The sequence below is a fragment of the Mus caroli genome, chromosome 9 (assembly GCF_900094665.2).
Source record: "Mus caroli chromosome 9, CAROLI_EIJ_v1.1, whole genome shotgun sequence".
NCBI lineage: Eukaryota > Metazoa > Chordata > Mammalia > Rodentia > Muridae > Mus > Mus caroli.
Window position 1 is genome coordinate 98,446,602 of NC_034578.1, and position 15,242 is coordinate 98,461,843.

At 47.3% G+C, this 15,242-nt stretch overlaps 1 protein-coding gene across 1 annotated transcript in view; it reads left to right on the forward strand.

Annotated features, from left to right (window-relative positions):
- Nucleotides 1-15,242, forward strand: part of Slco2a1 (solute carrier organic anion transporter family member 2A1) — a 78,307-nt gene that overhangs the window by 15,194 nt on the left and 47,871 nt on the right. The window lies entirely within an intron of this gene.

The following is a 15,242-nucleotide window of genomic DNA, read 5'->3' on the forward strand; positions in this document are numbered from 1 at the left end:
TGCAGAACACTCTCCATTCTGGAAAGATGGGAGACAGGTATATCCAGGAATCCCTCTCCACTCTGCCGGCACCCACTCACAGTGCCCAGCTCAGAGCTTAGGAATCCAGCCCCAAGGGTTGGCAAAACACCTTAGAGAGACGAGTCTATCTATCAGATCTGCATCTTGCCCTGTAGGAAGGGCAGCCAAGGGCGAGGCAGCAAGAACAAGAGCTGCCACTGGATCTGCTGAGTAGTGACTGGAGGTCTAGTCCTGTGCCTGGGGATTTATGCCTAAGAAGACATGGAAACCATCTTAGTGGGCTTTCCTGTGGCCATGTTAGTAAACCTGGATTGCCTGCCACATTGTTTGTAAGGCTGCACTCTGCTGTTGTTCTAAACAACAGTGACCTTTGACTCTCTGAGGCCAAGAGTGGTAAGGTTCATTTATTTGTGTGTGTGTGTGTGTGTGTGTGGTCAGGAGTCACCTGGGGTTTTGTTGTTGTTTTGTTTGTTTTAAGACAAGGTCTCTCACTGGCTTTGAACTCATTAAGAAGACTACGCTCGATGGCCAGTGTCTTGGGGTTTTACTGCTATGAACAGACACCACAACCAAGGCAAGTCTTATAAAGGACAACATTTAATTGGGCTTGCGGGTTCAGAGAGGTTCAGTCCATTATCATCAAAGCAGGAACGTGACAGCATCGAGGGCAGGCATGGTGCAGGAGGAGTTGAGAATTCTACATCTTCATCTGAAGGCTGCTAGCAGAATATTGACTTCCAGGCAGCTAGGATGAGGGTCGTAAGCCCACACCCACAGTGACACACCTACACCCAACAGGGCCACACATCCTACTAGTGTTACTTCCTGGACTGAGCATATACAAACCACCACAGCCAGAAAGCCCCAAAGGTCTGCTTTCTCAGTGATGGGATTACAAATGCACACCGACATGCCCAGCTTCTTCTTCCCTTTGTTCTGAGGATAAGCCCAAGGTCCTCATTACTGACTGAGCTAACTCCCCGTCTTCACATTCTTGGTCGATTACCATCAAGCATTGGCTATTCTGTGATGAGTAAAAACTGAAGAGCTCTGTCCCTCCAGTCAGATAAACAGTGCACAGCTATGCAAATGACAGCAAAGTCACCAGGCATGTCATATAAGCGGGGGAGAAAATTGCCTATTTAAGGTAACAAATACGGTGGATTCTGCTTTACATATCTGGGTCACGGACTGTGAGTTTTAGCATCATCCTCACTGTCCTCATACAGAATGACTGAGTGGGAAACACCCTTAGGAGCAGAAACAAGGTCTCTGCCTCCCAAAGGCTGTGGTTAGATGGCTGGATCATAATAAGTTCTAGTGCGTTATGGTCTCCATCAACAAGACAGGCTCATGTAGCACAGAAGACCTTTTAATGAAAATACTTAAAGGTGCTTCATAAAATAAGTAAAATCAGAGTTCCCATGTATAGCGGAACTTTCCAGAAAGAGAAGGGGAATGGTCAGGTGAGAGAAATGAAGAAGGCACAAAACAGCTGAAGCTTGACACACCAGTCACTGCGGTGGGGGACAGATTGGAATGGAGCATAGTGGCTATGAGACCAGGAAAGAGCCCAAGAGACTGTCGGAGAAGGATGTGGTATTAGCCACAGTATGGGTACCTAAGATGCCATGAGAGGCGGTGGGATCCCATGTATGAGCTACATGGAATTGCCAACTGAGGTACCACATGATGGACAGACTTTAGACCATATAAAAGTTAACTCAAATGGATCTGAGACTTAATTATAAGATCCAAAACTATAAAACTCAAAAGGAGACATGGAGATCAAGCTTTGTGACACAGAGCTGGGCAAAGCTGTCTTAGATGTGATGCCAAAAGTATAGGCAATATGTATTAAAATTGTTAAAAGTTATATGATGTTGAATTTTTAAACATTTTTGTGTGTCAAATGAGACAGTCAATGGCATCTTAGAAGGAGCAATCTATGGGCTGGAGAGATGGCTCAGTGGTTAAGAGCACTGGTTGTTCTTCCAGAGGACCTGGGTTCAATTCTCAACACCCACATGGCAGCTCACAACTGTCTATGCCCCAGCTCCAGGGGACACTACACCCTTACACAGGCATACGTGCAAGCAAAACATAAAATAAAAATTAGAAACAGAAAATGCAACCTAAGACATGGGAGAAAATACATGCAAATTTATGTGCAGTAAGAATTAATATCTAGGAGCCAGGCGTGGTGGTACACACCTTTAATCCCAGCACTCGGGAGGCAGAGGCATGTGGATTTCTGAGTTCGAGGCCAGCCTGGTCTACAAAGTGAGTTCCAGGACAGCCAGGGCTATACAAAGAAACTCTGTCTCAAAAAACAAAAACAAACAAACAAAAAAAGAATTAATACCTAGGAATATAAGAAATTTCTTCGATCCAGCAACAAAAAAACAACTTGAACTGTAAACTGAATAAATCCAATTTTTTACTTTGCTTTTGGTTCAGGTACTTTTATCCCAGCAATGGAAAACACACTAGGCCATTACAGGAGGAAGATCTGAAAGCAGAGGCTCTAAGCAATAGTTAAATACCCTGGATCATAGCAGTGCTAAGGTAGAAGAAACCCAAGTCTCCACCAATGAATAAATAGACAAGCAAACCAGACATAGCCACAGGGTGGAACATTAGTCAGCCATCAAAAGGAAAGACATTCTCACGCATGCTATAAAATAGACGGACCTGGAGGATGTTCTGATCAGTGAAGTATGCCAACCACAAAAGAGCAAAGATATGATCTCATTTAAGTGAGGTCTGTAACATGGCTAAATGTATAGATAGGGACCATAAATGGCAGTTTTTTAGGGTTGGAGGGATGGTGGGAGAATGGGGAGCTCCTACCCAATGGGTATTCGTTTCAGCATCACAAGATGAAGTGTCTGAGAGGCAGATGATGGTCATGGTTGCACAGCCTTAAATGTGTGATGCCACAGGAGCTGGTCCTGGAAATGGTCATGATGGTTGGTGGATTGAAATGTGGTTTTCCTCCATTGGAAATATGTATGGGTGATCAGGAAAACGTCACTAGACACATGTCTTCCAAGGGAGGGAAGAATAAAAGGTAGATTTATAAAATGATAATAAAACAAAATGTAATCAAAGGCTGTAGCAACTGAGGGTTGTGGAGGCAAGCCCCCTTCCGTGGAGCCTGATATTATAACTAAACCGAGAAAGAACTGAAGCCCATGCAAATGGCCTACCCTCATCATTTCCATTTCAGAGAGTCTCAGGTTGGATTAAAGAGAGAGAGAGAGAGAGAGAGAGAGAGAGAGAGAGAGAGAGAGAGAGAGAGAGTCAAATTGCTTTTGAAAAGGGACATCCAAGGCAGTGGGATGTGAGGTCACCTATATTCCTTCATGTCCCACCTCTTCCTCCATTCTCAAAGATGGTGGCTTAGTATCTTGAAATCTATCAGTTCACCCTCTCTCCTCTCTCATGAAGACTTTTGTCATTATACACTCATGCACACACACACACACACACACACACACACACACACGCACATACACAGCCATGCATCTTGAATAAGCTCTCAATTTAACATCCTAATCACGCCTTCAAATTTCATTTTGCCACATAAGCTAATATAGTCAAAGGTTACACCTGTAACCCCAGCATTTGGGAAGTGGAGGCAAGAAGATCAGGAGTTCAAGGCCAGCCTTGGCTACATAGCAAGCCTGTGCGACGTCAAACCTTGACTCCAAAACTAAATAAATTACCACAAAACCAAAATCCACAAAAAAAACATTAAAACACACAGAAAGTTTGAAAATCAAGAGGCAGAAGATTACCAGGAGACCAAGATGTAAAGATGATTTATCCATTTTAATAACAAGTAGAAGTGCCTATAACAAAAAGAATGCTAGATGTTGACTGTGGTATATTTGTAATATTTAAAAATGAATGAGACTCATAGCTAGAACATATCCAGAACAGAGCACACAAAATCCAGCAAGGAAATACTGACAGACGTGATCAGGTGGACGACAGTATCTCTGAATGTCACTGTCATTTTGTCCTCATGAAGCTCTGTCTTCTGGAAGAGTCACAGCCAGCAGCCAGAGCATGTCCATTGCAGTTCATTTAAATGCAATTTGAAAAAAATCCTGGGACAGACTCTAATTGGCTCTGCTGGGTCACGTGGCCCTCCCAGTGCAGGACACCATACTGGTGTTGTCTTCTTGAATCATGGGTCCAACAGGGACCCTTCTAGAACTGTTCTTACAAACAAGGTAGGTAGATAGAGCAATCCAGACCTGCTGTGTTAGGAAGGGGGACAAGTAAAGAGAAACCAAAGAAGAGGTGCGGTCCTTGGTGCAGTGGGAGATTCCTTGGGTGTCATGGTAAGCAGATTGTTTGAGCAAGGAACAAGATGAAAGGGGTTCGCCCCCTCTGCACTCTGCAGTCACAGAAGTTCTAAGGAGCCACCAACAAAACCACCACCTTAGAGGAACCCGGAAGTGAGGCTTAGAACACTTCTCAATTGGCTACAGCTCAGCAGTCAGCCAGACGGCTGGCTAAGGCTTAATTAATTGGTTAATTGCAATGCCCCTCCCCTCCAAATGTTATTTAACATCCTTTGCTGTGGAGAAAAGGTCCCTCCAGAAAGAGGGCAGTCATGTACAGGCAAGGGATCTTTCTGAACTGGATTCACACCTGTTTCTTATCGCTGCTGTAACAAATGATCCCAGCCATGATGCTTAAACAAGGACTTACTGTAGGGAAAGCAATGCCCTTGGAAAAATGTGGTGCCAAGTGATTTCCTCACTTTCTTCCGCTTCTACAGTCACCTACATTCCTCCATCCTCAAAGATGGCAGCTTAGTGTCTTGAAATCTCTCCCCCCCCCCTTCTCCTTCTTATCTCATAAAGACCTTTGGAATTATATTGCTCACCGCTCTCCATGGATCTTGGATATGCTCCTAATTTAAAATCCTATCCACACCTTCAAATTTCCTTTTTGCACATAAGCTACTACTATATTCAAAGGTTCTGAGGGCCCCCTTCTAAATAGGGGAAGACATTGTTTTGTCCAATTTGGGGTTACTCAAACTAAAGTCAGTAGAAGTCATTCACACACATATTAAGATATAGCACAAGGAATTGGCTCACACAATATTGGAGGCAAGCAGTCCAATCACAAACAGGCTCTTGGGATTCACCGGCTTGGCCAAAGCTGCTGTTCGTGGTGTGTTTGTGTGTGTGTGTCTGTGTGTGTGTGTCCCATGCACACACTTGTCAGTTCTTTTTTATATATTTTTTTATTAGGTATTTTCCTCATTTACATTTCCAATGCTATCCCAAAAGTCCCCCATACCCTCCCCCCCACTCCCCTACCCACCCACTCCCACTTTTTGGCCCTGGCGTTCCCCTGTACTGGGGCATATAAAGTTTGCAAGTCCAATGGGCCTCTCTTTCCAGTGATGGCCGACTAGGCCATCTTTTGATACATATGCAGCTAGAGTCAAGAGCTCCGGGGTACTGGTTAGTTCATAATGTTGTTCCACCTATAGGGTTGCAGATCCCTTTAGCTCCTTGGGTACTTTCTCTAGCTCCTCCATTGGGGGCCCTGTGATCCATCCAATAGCTGACTGTGAGCATCCACTTCTGTGTTTGCTAGGCCCCGGCATAGTCGAGACAGCTATATCTGGGTCCTTTCAGCAAAATCTTGCTAGTGTATGCAATGGTGTCAGCGTTTGGAAGCTGATTATGGGATGGATCCCCGGATATGGCAGTCTCTAGATGGTCCATTCTTTTGTCACTTGTCAGTTCTCTTAAGTTTTGTGGTTGATTGGTTCAGGCCAACTCAGATCATACAGGATCATATAGATCATCTTCCTTCCTTCAAGTCAAGCGATTCTGCATTTTAATTATATCTGCAGACCTCGATTGTGTTTGACTAGCTGGAGGCAAGGCTAACCATGCTGGCACATCCAGGATGCTGTTACAATTAGGACTTGTTGGGGACAGACTGTTGCAGCTCCAGGAGTTGGGACTACCATGGGAGCATAGGGAATCCCCAGAAGGTAGTGCCTTCTTGAAACTGTTGATTTGAGGAATGCATGCTTGAGTGAACTGTAAGAAGCCCAGGAGAGGGTGAGCACCTTCCCACAGTTTGAAAAAGCTGTGACGAGAGAGAGTCTGCTTCCTTCTACACCAACTTTGCCAGGCCACACAGTGAGTGAGCTACCTGTGACTACAGAGATGCCCCTTCCTTCAGTTGCTTTCCCATTGCTAGGTCACAGGCCCCTGGGGTGCAGACTTGAATGGGCGGGTGGTGGAAGGCCGGTGAGCTCATGTCTGCTGCTCTTGGAACAGGAGGCAGCTGTAGGCGTGAGTGTTTGCTTGGCTTATCTTTTCCCATCTGAAGATGGTCATTGGTGATTCACTCCGGAATCTTGGAGTCTGCTGGGAGAAGTCCCAGCCCAAACCAACCAGGTGCAGGTAAAGGGACACCCATCCCCCTATGTCCCTGCACTTGCCTTCTAGTGTTCTAAGAGAAGAAGGAAGCGAATCGGCCTGGAGAGGGGGCTCCCCAACACCCACTGTGCAGGCAGACTCTCAAGAGGATTCCCCATGCCCAGATAGCCCAGAAGGGGGAGAGAAATCTGTAAGTCTCAGCTTCTCACTCCATGAGAAGAGTTTACATTTTAGCAACTCTGTTCACAAAATGTGTTTGTCCAGAGGTTGAGCTTTGTCACTGGGAGCAAAAGATGTCAGGGAAGAAGGACTTAAGGGCTTGGGAGTTCTTCCTTTGACTCGACAGCCATGATTGTCAAAATGGAGTCTATGAGCTGGTGGCACCCTCCACACAAGCCAGCTTATTGTAAAGACAAATTTTCATACCCCATCCCTGACTACTGAATGACTGATGGAAAGACTTCTCGGGTACTTCTGATGTGCTCCAGCGTTCAATGACATCTCTCAGGCAAGCACATCTTGAGCCCCTGTTGTGCATGCAGAGTGTGCTATGGTTGCTGTTATGAATGTGGCGGTGAAAGTGAACAGCAAGAAGTAATTGGTATTCAACTCCCACGGTTGCCAGGTAACTCGACTGGCTGATGTAATGGATGGAGGAAATTTTCCTGGCCTCTGAGGTTGATCAGTAAAGGCCTCCCAGAACTTTCTAGTGTGGCTCAGGTAAAGGCCAAGGACTGTAATTTCCTGGCCCAGAGACCTCTCTGAGCCGGGAGACTAGAGTGGGACTGTACCAAAGCAGATCCTCCTTAGCCAGGAGGAACAGCCATGTTGCAATCTGCGGGCTTTTGTGTGTGTGGCGGGGGGGGGGGGGGGACTCAAAACACACAGGCTGGGTTCCATAGCAACCTCATTTAAGCCATGGGGAAGAACCAATTGTCTGGGAGGCTGAGGTCAGGAGTTCAAGTTAAATAGTCAAGGTAAGCAGGGAGTCTGAGAAATGGGCGTTCTCTTCTCTGTATGTACTCCTGGCTGCAGTTTTGGTGCTAAGAATGCCTGGTGCTCTGAATGAGCCATTCCAGAAATTGTGGGGACCCCTATAGCTACTCCCTTGATGCTCTTTGGGGCCATGGTGTGAGTGTGGGTTGGGAAGAAGCACCAGAGGGTTGTGGAGACCAGGGTGCCATATTTTTGTGCGTGTTACGAAACTCACATCTTCCTGCCCTCCTTTCTTGACTTCTCTATTTGTCTTTTATTTTCTTCCGTCACATCAGCCTAGGACCTGATGAAGCTTTTCTGGGCAAGAACTTGGTCTCAGTTCTGTGGTCTGACTGAAGACCCCTCCCTTTGAGGTTTCATTCAGTTCTATCATGCTCTCTCTGTGTTGACCTTGAAAATATTTCTTTCTCTTTTTCTGTTGCTCCATAGCTCCCGGCAAAAAGTAACCCACAGTTAAGCTTGGCTTATTCTGGATTGAGGGTACAGACTGGCAAGGCAGGGCTGGCATGGCGGGAGTGTACAGGAGCTGGCTTTATGCACCTACAGTCAGGGAGCAGAGAGAAAGAGACAACCATCAATGCTCCATACTCACTCTGCTTTTGGTTTAGTCTGGGACCCCAGGTAATGGGAGAGAGCCACTTCCATCCTTCATGGTCTTCTCTCTATAGCTCAACCTCCCTGAAAATGCACAGCGATTTGTCTCTTAGGCAATTCTAAGTCTGGGCAAGTTGATAGTCAAGATTAAGAATATGTGTGTGTGCGTGTATGTATGTTTATATATATGACCTTTGTCATATATATAAACATATTATACTATAAACATATAATATAGAGAGTCTAGTGACTTCATGTCTTGATTAGTGCAAAGCCAGAACATATATATATATATATATATATATATATATATATACATATACATATATGTTGTATACATATATATGAAAGGACTTGTTATATAGATGTTTTCCCCTAAAGATGCCTGCCTTGCTTCACTGCTAACATGGCAGCTTTGGGAGAGGGGAGCAAGTAGGGTCCATATTCTGAGAGTGAGCACAGGACATCCAGAGCACTGCTTGGCGACCAGCCCTCCTGAGAAATCTTCTACTTCTGGGGAGGATCACTTGTGCAGACTTCTACCCATGCAAAGACTAGACCAGAGACGCAGCTTGGAGCACATCCCAAATAGCATTAGAGATCAAGTGGCCCTTGTCTGGCTGCAGATAACGACCTCACACGTCAGAGTTTAGATGCGTTAGGGTGTCTGTCAAGTAACTGGGGCTTTGTCCTGGTTTTTGTGCCACTGTAGCACAGCAGCTGTCAGGAGGCACCCAGGAGGCTCTAGGTCAAGTAAGCCTTCCACCTTCTTCATGGGGAAAATGGAGTCTGCCAGGGAGGCCCCTGGCTGTGTCGACCAGGAATAAAAGCTAATAAAGATAAAGGAATCAGTCATGGGTGGGGCTATAGCTCATCCTAGCACGCACAGGCTCCAGGGCTTGATTCCCAGCATTACCAGAAAAACAACGAAGAAGGAAGGAAGGAAAGCAGAATGGAGAAAAGATTTTCTTTTCCTCCAGCTGGAACGCGCTCAAGGGGCTTCAGTCCTACGGAGCCCAAGAGGGACTTATTTCAATGCAGCCCTGGGTTCCTGTTTTCCACTGGGCTTGAGAACTGCATTCCACACTATCCCCCCACCAGAATGAGAAGTTGAATAATGAGCAGAATTGAAGTCCTCTTGCCCTGGAACCAGCTGCTGGCCTGGCTGGGACCTAGAGGCCATTCCCAATCAGCCTCCAGCCATCCATTCTCCAAGCGTGCCACCAACCGTTGATACAACCAGAGAGAGCTGGTCTTGTCCTTGGTAGGCAGCAGTGCCCTGCCCAGCTTTCCTCCCATGCCAGGCCTCTTTCTTTGCCATCCCTGTTCCCTCCTTTCATTCTCTCTACAGGTCCCTCTCCCCTGACCCATCGGCCCACTGACCTCTGCACACCCGCTCCCACCTGTTCCCCCGCAGCCCATTGGCTCCTTCCTCTCACCACCTGCCCTGCCCTGCCCTGCCCTGCCCATGTTCTGACCTCTTCACTTCCCTCACACCACTCTCTCCGGTGCCCCTTACCATCCCTGGGCCACCTCAGCTCTCAGGCCTTCCCTTGCCAGAATTCCTCTCCCTTGGCTGCTCGCTCGTCCTGGTCGTTGTCCAACTAGAGACTTCCTGCCTTGTCTTTGCAACCTCGCCTGACTGCTTTCCTGAGTTCTGCCCTGTTACATGACAACCTTTGCAGGAGGTCCAGCATGTGTCATACCTGCTTAGAAGTCTTCAATGATGGCCAAATGGAAATGAACTCCTATGGCCCCCCAGGGAGGCAATTGTCATTCACAGTGTATTTTCTTCCTGTCACACCCCCAGAATGTTCCCCAGATTCCTCTGACCCTATCACCATGTGACAGATGCGCAGCCTGGCTTCCCTGCCACACAGTCACCTATAGTGAAACCTCCTCCATGCCTTTGTCACTTCATTGGTAAAGTCAGACCATCAATGGCAGGCACATCTCATGAACCACCAGAGGTCATGTGGTAGAACTGCGCTCACAGCCTAAGGCAGAGAAGCATTTCTTTCTCCGGAGGTGTCTGATGGAATGTGGCGATCTGAATGTTGGGTAAAGGGCTTCTGTCTCTTCCTAGCATCCTCTTCCTTGCCCAGGGGAGAGAGGGGGCAATCTGCTCTGGTGTATCTTACGCTGGCTTGATGGACCTGCTCTGCACAGGACCAAGCTTTCAGGGGACTGATGTCATGATGAGTAATGGGAGAACGTGTGGAGACTGCCGCTAGTTCTGTGGATTCTCTGGCAGGCTGGGAAGGGGGATATGAGGTGACCATGATAGAGCATGTTGTGTCCCCATGTCAGAACAAGTGTGTCTGCCTGTGAGTACTGATTACGGCGAGGATCCTGACCTGTGATCAGTGAGTCGGGGGAGTGCTCACCTGTGGGTATGGATGCACAGACTCTGCAACACTGTCACCTGGAGAGGGACCTTTACTTAGGATCAGCCAGAGGACACAGTGTTGACAGTGAGTGGGGCCAGCGATCCACTCAGGGGAGGTAGGCAGATACACACACACATACACACACACACACACACACACACACACACACACACACACACACACACACGGTCCTCAGGTCCTCTCCTCCATGTTTCTTGTACATCTCTTTGGGGACCTACTGAAGCTTTGTTCTCAGACCTCCTCTGTGGCTTCCAGCAAGTGTGTTGCAGTTTTTCGGAAGGTCTCCTGGGAACTGCTGTTGATGCATGGGTGGTGGGTGGAACACAGGCTGCCCTGGGCAGGGGTTTTCCTGAATGAAAGTTCTTTCCCATCCCACCAGGGCGCTGACTCATGTCTGATGGGACTTGCTCCGCTCTTGCCTGGGTACTCCAGGGGCACAGCTTAACGCTCTGTTTCTCATGCCCAGAAAAGAAATTTGACAGCCCGTTGTCTGTCTGCCAAATTAAACCCACAGCAAAGACCAAAAGTCAAAACTGAGTCCAAGGCTTCACTTCTCCATCGGGAGATGAGTTTGTTGGGAACTCTGGGCTAGAAAATGGCTGTGGGATTCTGAAGAGATTGAAAGAACCGATCCACAAGAATTGATGACAAAGAAATTTTTCTTTGTCTCTAGAACTTTTAGGGGGGGGCATGGCTACTGGAAAAGGAAACCACCTGCTTCTACAGTGAATTTACAACCTAATTTGACAACTTCGTATTTGTATGCATTTAATGCTAACTTTTGGGTGTCTGGATAGGAGTGGGTCCTTCACTGACATTCACTCCTTGCCTTATCCATGGACTTTAGTGTTTCTGGAGAGGATTGCTTCTTCCTCGAGCTTACCCTGCCTCTGTGGTCATTTCCTTCACACACTGCTGCTGTGTGCTGGATGCTGAGAATGGCTAAGGCCCTGAGCCCCAGTGATTGAAATCACACTCTGGGCTCAATTTCCTGAAGGAACAATGGAGAGCTGTAGCTCAAGGGGCCTTCCTTGACACTAGCCTGCTGAGTTCATGAAAAAAGGGACTGGAGGCTGGGAGGGCAGATCAGGCGGTGAAGTTTGTCATGTAAGCTTGAGGAGCTGAGTTCAATCCCCAGAGTCCACACTAGAAAATAACAAGGATTGAGGAATCTGGAGGGGGCAGGGACTCCACAGGAAGACCAACAGAGTCAACTAACCTGGACGCTTGGGGGCTCTCAGAGACTGAACCACCAACCAATGAGCGTACCCAGGTTGGACTATCCCCACCCCCCGCATAGTTGTAGCAGCTGAGCAGTTCCCCCAACAACTGGAGCAGGGACTTACCCTGACTCTGTTGTCTGCCTGTGGATCCTGTTCCCTTAACTAGGCTGCCTTGTCTGGCCTCAGTAGGAGAGGATGCGCCTAATCCTGCAGTGACCTAAGATGTCAGGGTGGGTTGGCACCCAGTGGAGGACTTCTTTCTCAAAGGTGAAAAGGAGGCGTGGGGGAAGGGGCTGTGTGAAGGGAGGACTGGGATGATGGGGGGCTGTGATCAAGGTGTAAAGTGAGTAAATGAATAAATTTTAAAAAACAATAACAAAACTGAGTGTGGTGGTGTGGGGTTCTTGTTATCCCAGCACTAAGTGGGAAAGAGCGCAGACAGGGGAATCCAGAGGCTTGCTGGCCAATCAGCTCATCCTACTTCTCAACTCCAGGTCGGTGGAAGACACTGTCTCAAAGAAGAGGATGGCAGCTGTCTTAGTTAGGGTTTCGTTGCTGTGAAGAGATACCATGACCAAGGCAACTCTTATAAGGAACATTTATCACCATAGCAATTGAGGTTGTTTTCTGGCCTCCATACACAGACATGCATATGTATACACAGAGAGAGAGAGACAGACAGACAGAGAGAGACATGCACACACATGCATACCACATGCACATACACACACGGGCAGGGGAAGAAGAGGAAGAGGAAGAGGGAGAGAGGCACACATGCAAACACATGCACATCACGTGCATACCACATGCATGCACGCGCGTGCGAGCGCACACACACACACAAAAGGAAGGAAGAGCCGTCAAGCATTTCTCACCATCATTTGTTGCCCCAGCAACTTCACGCTCTCTATTTACGGACACACTTCGGCACTGGGTTGTGGCCACTGTGCTGGGAAGCTTAGGCAGAGGGGAAGGCAGACGAGAGTTTGAGTGTGAACAGCACTGTAGGCTGTGGACTGGGTTCAGATTTTCATCCAAGATGGTGGGAACCCACAGGCTTGTCACTGTCATAGCAGGCTCTGGTCTCCATTTTCAATCATGCTGCCACTTAAAAGTCCCTTCCCACAAAGCCCAAGGGCAAACTGACCCTAGCTCTTGGAACTCAGAAGAGTTTCTACCTTGGAGGTGAGGCAGGTGGCAACTGAAGGGACCCAGAGACCTTTGGGGAAGGTGGTACTGATCTAGTTTTTATTATGAGTCCCTGAACTGTAGCCAGCTCGGGAATCTTTAAGCTGTACTCTTACAACATGTGCATTTTCTGTGCGAATGTACTCCAGTAAAAGCTTTCTCAGAAGACTTCTCTGGCTGTTTAAAGAGTAGATCAGAACAAGGAAAGAGTAGGTATAGGAACTGAGAAGGGGGATGTGTCTATGAGTCAGGGGATGTCACCAGCTGCTGGTGTCAGGGACTGGAGGGGACCAACACAGATGAAAAATGTAACAAAATTTTAGTATTGGCTTGGAGGCACCGAGGGCAAAACCTAGAATCCAGAAAACACTGTTGGAAGGCAGGAATGACGGGGCACGGACTTGATAGGAAATGGGTGGAAATAGGAGAGACACAGTTGAGAGGAAGTCAGCCTGGGGAGGGAGGGCTTCAGTTAAGCATCCATGCTCCCACAGGTGGGTAAACAAGACACCAAAGTTTGGTACATATGAAAGCACTGATATACATCCTGGGCACCATCAACATCTGGGGGGATAGAGAAGACATCTCTCATCAAAGTTTTACAATGGAAACAGACATAGAGGAAGTGACATCATGTACTCCAGTGCCCATCCTTGTTGAATTACCTGGTACAGAGGTTCACGTCTGTGATCCTGACTCTTGGCACTTGGGAGGTAGGAGTTTGAGGCTAGCCTGGGCTATATAGCTAGACCCTATCTCAGAAGGAGAGAGTGACAGAGACAGATAAACAAGAGAGAGAGAGACAGGTAGGAGGTGGGATAGAAAGGAGAGATGAGGTGGGGGAGTCCTATAGAACTTAGATACTTTTTGGAGAGCCCATTATGTGATAGCCAGGTACTGTCAACTTCAGCAAAAACAATCTCTGTAGCACCTCCTTCCTCTGAGCCCTCAGAAGAGTCGACATTGTCACACAATGGAAGAGTAGTGTGACTTAGTGTCTGTTGGCTGCTGTCATTTGCCAACTACAATATGAGATGGGCTTGCAAGTTGCCCTGGGCCTTCGTCACCTTCTCCACGGGGTCATGTGAAATTATCTAGGTTTGCAAGCACTTACTGAACATGTACCATGCATTGGCTTACTGATGTGACAGTGAGAGCATGCCCGAAAAAAAAAAAAAAAAGCGATGGAAACAGATAACAATAACAGAGACAAAGATGATGTGACGGCCCCACATGCCCTCCCTCAGAGCTCCCTAGCGGCCATTGCCCACTGATAGGACCATAGGACCCCTCCCTGGAGGGACTCTTGTGAGACTGTCTTTGTATTATAGTTTGCACTTTCTCTATCTGAAAAACTGGCTTCCCTTTGCTTGAAGGCAGGAAGGGACAGGCTTTATCTTCAAATCCTTCCAGGATGTGAGAAAAAATATTGACATCCCATCTTGTTACCAGAACAAAGACGAGGAAGGATATAAAATAGCAACGTTTCCATATTCACAGGGTCTGGATGTCCCTTCCCTGTCATAAATGCATTCAAGGCACGTTGGACAACTGCGGCTTCCTTTCAACCCAACAGGTGACTCTGAGCCAACTTCCCCCAAGCACAGGATGGTGCTTGTTCTCCATTAAGGAGTGTTTTCACTGTCTTAAAAGACAACAAAAGCTTTTCAGAATCTCTGGAAAAGAATTCAAGCATATATTGACATGAACACCAGGGATAATTTTATTTCCAAGTGTCTATTTGCCCAGGAAAATGTTCTTCTAGTGAATATGATAAATCCATAGAGTCTCACATGCATGCATTTAACCCCCCCCCCCCGGCGATCTCTCAGCTTGCTCTTCCATGACACCTCACCACCACCTCCTTGCAGTGGTCTGCCTCACACACTCCTGGGGCTGAGCACCAAGCAGGAAGCCCCGCTCCCACACCGGGATGGGGGAACCAGAGCATCTCGGAGCATCCAGTGCTGGATATGCCTTCTAGGGTTCCTAGTGTGGTTTGGGGTCCAGGATTCCCACTGCTTCTCTCCTTTGTGCCCCAGCTTTAAAATGAGGGTGCAGCATGGAAAGCCACAGGCTTCATGCCCACAGTGAAGTTCTACATCTTCTTTTACTTCAGAGGACACCCCAGAACCCCATCTTATCAAAGATCCTTTTTAGTGAGATTATAATCCCAGATCCAGATTCCCAAATTGCCTTCTTCCTTCCCTATGAAGAGACAGGAGGTGTCTTGTATCTTCCGTGCTCCTCTTTAGACTGCTCTAGTACTTTCTTTTTTCTCTTTTCTTTTCTTTTCTTTTCTTTTCTTTTCTTTTCTTTTCTTTTCTTTTCTTTTCTTTTTCCTTTCCTTCCCTTCCCTTCCCTTCCCTTCCCTTCCC